This window comes from Psammomys obesus, unplaced genomic scaffold (genome assembly GCF_907164565.1).
Source record: "Psammomys obesus unplaced genomic scaffold, mPsaObe1.curated_primary_1811, whole genome shotgun sequence".
NCBI classification, from domain to species: Eukaryota; Metazoa; Chordata; class Mammalia; order Rodentia; family Muridae; genus Psammomys; species Psammomys obesus.
In genome coordinates, this window is record NW_026594083.1 from 5,887,400 (window position 1) to 5,892,498 (window position 5,099).

Genomic DNA, 5,099 nt, shown 5'->3' on the forward strand with positions numbered 1-5,099 from the left:
GAAGTGTAATTTCTCTGAAGTAAAGCTTTATCCTCCATTATCATCACATGTTTTCATTTCTGTTTCTAGCTTGTGTTGTCAAACTTGGCTTGTTTTTCTCTTTAAAAAAAAAATAGGGTTTTTAGAGCCCCTAAAAATGTTGTATTCATGAGGAAACTTATCAACTGTGACTTCATGATATGCAATCTGATTGATACAAGTGATTTGCCTGGCACAATTTTTTTAGGTTATTTACTTAATTATTCAACCTAATATGTTGTAGTATTTTCTACAGGTAAGAGTACAGAACTGAGCTGGGCAGGGTGGCGCATGCCTGTAATCTCAGCATTCAGGGAGGGTGAGGCAGGCAAGGTCTCTGTGAATTACAGACCAATCTGGTCTACAAAGCCAGTCCAAGATAGCCAAGGCCCCACAGAGAATTCCTACATTGAAAAACAATCAAACAAAAAATAGTATAAAACTAAAAATTATGTGGGAAATCCCTGTCCACCACATAATCTTTTAATGATCAAGGAAAATAAAGCATTGATAACTTTACTATGTGATGGTTGACAAGTTTTACCCCACAATTTTATCTGAACTTCAGACAAGGGAAAAGACTTGAAGAAACACGTTTAGAAAGAGTGGCTGTACCATACTTAAAATAGATACACATTGATTTTAGTCATACTCTTCCTCTGTGGCCTGGTAAGGCTGCTCTCGCATCATGGGGAGGTGATAAAAGAGCCAGCCACTGAGTTCATGTCAGACAGTCTCTGTTCCCATTACTAGGGAACCCACTTGGACACAGAGCTGCTATGGGTTACATCTGTGCAGGGGTTCTAGGTTATCTCTATGCATGGTCCTTGGTTGGAGTATCAGTTTTAGAAAAGACCCCTGTGCCAAAGTTTTTGGTTCTGTTGCTCTTCTTGTGGAGCTCCTATCCTCTCCAGGTCTTTCTATCCACCCCCGACTTCTTTCATAAGATTCCCTGCACTCTGCCCAAAGTTTGGCTATGAGTCTCAGCATCTGCTTTGATACACTGCTGGGTAGAGTCTTTCAGAGGCCCTCTGTGATAGGCTCCTGTTTGGTTCCCTGTTTTCTCCCTCCTCTGATGTCTATCCTGTTTGCCTTTCTGAGTGAGGATTGCTCATCTTACCCAGGGTCCTCCTTCTTGCTTAGCTTTAGGTGTACAGATTTTAGTATTTTATCCTATAAGTCTAATATCTACTGATAAGTTAGTATATACCATGTGTGTTTTTCTACTTCTGGGAACCAAAGGGGAAAGTGTACACAGCATGAAAATGTGCATAAGAAAAAGTGGTCAGAGAATGAAGGCACTTTTACTCATGCTTCTTCCTGCTTTTCCCTCTTAGAATAAGCCAATGTTGCATCTAAGTCATTGTTCTACTGTTGCAGCTTCTCAGAAGTGCTTTCTGTTGCACGTTTCCACTTTGAAAGCGTCATTGGATTGCTGTAAATCAGTTCAGATAATGACAATGTTTTGTTTTTTTATAAAGAAGCACCTGTGTAGCAAGCCTTAATTTCTCTTTGATACTTAAGGAGACATATTACAGAGTCTGGTATCGGATGAAAGCAAGTTTGGAGAGTTTTTAGTCTATATCCTACAGAAGAAATAAGTCAAAACAAACTGTTGACAACAAAATATTGCAAGAATCTAACTTCCCATTCTGACTACCACCTGACAGGCAAAATAGCTATATGAACAAAAGTCTCTCTATTTCAGAAGGTAACAAGACCATGCTTCCCTTGCATGACTGCTGTGGGTGTGAGCAGACCTTCTCTTCTGCATGTAGTGACATAATCTGTCATGAAACCTAGAATGTCCCTTTTAATTACAGCTTCAGTCACCACCCATCATAATAACTCGAGATTTATCACGTGGCATGGCAGCAGGACTATGTTTTTGTTCAATTCATTATGGTATTAAAATGAGTTTTCTTAGATGAAAATAATAGTTGAAAACATGAGATGATTTTAGGACCTTGGTGACAACTTCTTAGATGAAAGCTTTTTGGAAAAATAAATAACACTTGAAAGTAGGACATTCCTAGTTGGGTGAAGAAATTACCGAGTATTGGAGGGAGAGGACTGAGAGGGTGTATTGGGAGGAAGGAAATGACAAATTTTCATTATATACGTGCTTCAAACTGTCAAAGAATCGAAATTGATGAATCATAAAAAAACGTTTCTGTTTTTCATTCCAAGTTTTATTCTATTCCTCGTAATTTATGGGAGAATAAATGATAATAAACAATAATCAACATTTAACAGTTATTCATGAACAGATTGATCATGTTAATATGTTAAAGTTCTGTCACATTTTAAAAAACATAGTATTCTTATTTAGATGTTTCATTAGTTGCTAATAGTTTTTAGGTGACACTATTATAGTATGCTAAAAAATCATAGATGGCACTATTTATTATACTATGCTAATAACTTTTCCAAAGCAATAATAATTAAAACAATTGAAAACTTCAAAAGAGAAAATCAGTCTTAAAAACACAAGTGTAATAAACTTTACCCATCGAGTGCACTACTAACTGTGTTGAGGTGTGTGTAAACAAAATAAACAAAATCATTCAGAGAAAACATTAAAAGTTTATGCTTTTCAAGCTCCCCTCCAAGTAATCATTATTAAGGAATTCAAGCTTTGCAAATTTGGACTTTGAAATTTCAATCTGAAATTGTGGACACAGAAGATGCTGGAGTTAGAGTCATTTTGATATTGAACTTTATCTTGTCCTGTTATCTGAGTGTTTGTCATTGTGGAGAAGGAGAATATAGAATGGTTCCCGATGTTAATCGCACCATGAATACTTTCCATACTTGTTAAAGGGTGAAGTTGTTTTTAAAGCACGAGTGAGTGTAGGAGACTGACAAGTTGGTGTTTGAATGTGTTTTGCATCTCTTTCCAAGTTGGCTCTTCTTATAGAAGGCATTGTCTTATTTATAAGGTTAAGATGATTGGCTGTTATTTTACAGTCTTAGAGCCAATTTGCGCTGACGTGACTCTTTTGATGAGACCATCAGGATTGTAAATCTAAGGTTACGCTTTTGATCTTCATAAAGAAGTTTGCTGTCCTCCATCTTGTGAGCGCAGATGGCACTTGCATTCTCCGTGCAGTTATCTTATAAATGAATGTCTTTGATCTTAGGGGAGGAGGCCATCCATTTCTTATCTGTAGTGAAACTCAACCAATTAAGAAGACTCTGACAGGAGCAGGTCAGAGCTGTATTTTTAATAAGGAAGGCAGCATGGGGGTGGAAATATACCAAGTCAGTTACTAATTTTCTTTGGGTGTCACATCTGAAATGAGTCTTTTAAATCTGCAAACTGCAAACTAGATCTAGCTTCTCTAGTAAAAATAATTTTAAATAAGCTTTAATTGTAAAGTCATTTCACATTTAGATAATATAATAAAATATAATTTTAATTGTGATATCTGTATGAGGAAAATTAGCAAGAATAATGTTGAATTCACATGTATCCAATAGCATAAACAAAACTGTTATGAAGTTTATGACTTTTTAACCATGTTATGCATGATTCCTTTATTTATATATTCACCAAGATATAAATACCTATTTGTTTAAGCTGGTCAGGTACAAACAATGAACCAATCTTTAAAAAAAAAAAAAAAAAAAAAATATATATATATATATATATATATATATATTTAAATCCTTTATACACACACACACACTCACTCCTCAAATTCCCAAACATATTCACATATTCTAAGAATTTCTGTAATTAAAATTTTTGCAATATTTTAAGATTTCAATCTTTCTACATTTTTATTTAAAATTATCAGCAATTAATTATGACTTCTTTGACTTTTCTTAAACTTTTCTAACACAGTGTCAGTTCAAACAATTCAGATGAGAAGGAAGATGAAAAACAGTCTTGAAAAACAAAGGCAGCTATATGTGTTGTATGTACTTATGTGTCATATGTATGTGAGAGTGATATACATATGTTACATGTATGTGCGAGTGTGTACATTTATGTGAATGCATACATATGCATAAGTGTGTGTATGCTGTTTGTAATAGCAAGGCCAGGAGAAAGAGGGGTATAGTTGTATAATTTAATTGTATTATACATTAATTTGCATAATTTTATAAAATATTTAGGAAAGCTGTACTTTGATAGAAAAATTATCAATTAGATGGCAAGCAGTTACCTAAGTTTTTCCTTTTTCTTCAACTTACTTATCAAAAAGTTTTATATTATATACCAAGTAACTAATTTATACTTTTCCGTTCAGGCCTTGTTACATCAATGCATGAAACAGTTAATAAGTAAAATGTTATATTTTCTTATATTCTCAGTGTTGTTTGTGATTGAGTGTTGTGATCTCTCAATCTAAATAGGCTTTTATCCCTTCCTTCTTATTCTAATTTTGTTTTGGCAAGTATAGACATGAAGACCTGTGCTTTTCTGTTAAGGTGATTGTAGCGCTTAGTAAATGTTATATTGAAATACAACATTAAAAAAGCTACTTAATTCCATATTTCATAAAATGTTTCCAAATATTTCAAAATGGGATTATAAAATAAATATCCATGAAATGCTGTTTGGTCTCCTCCTCTCCAGTATCGATGTATAATATATCATATACATGTATTCATTTGGGTATAATTGAGGTACTGTTTCTTTTAGAACACATATTGTAATCATGAATGCTGTACCTAAGTAGAGAACCGTCAGCTGAAAATAAAACACCCTAATCAATACATGTAAATGTTGCTGAAAACAGTCAAGTGCTTAAATTATTCTAACTTGCAGAACAAAACATTAACATTATGAAATAAGAATATTGAACATAAGCCATCCAATGATCATCAAAACATTCATTAACAAATGCAATATTTATCTGCAAAGATCTGTTGTCAGAAGACTGTTTTTCAAAATGCCTATTTCTTTATGGGTGATTGGCCATCAATAATATACATTTTCTTCACTTTCCAAGTTTTTTATTCTTTGCATATAGGTCGCCTACATATACATCCTCTATTGTACAATGAGTTACCTCTAAATGAAATGCCCAAACGTCTATTTCTGCCAGTATCCTCCAGAAATGAGCCCT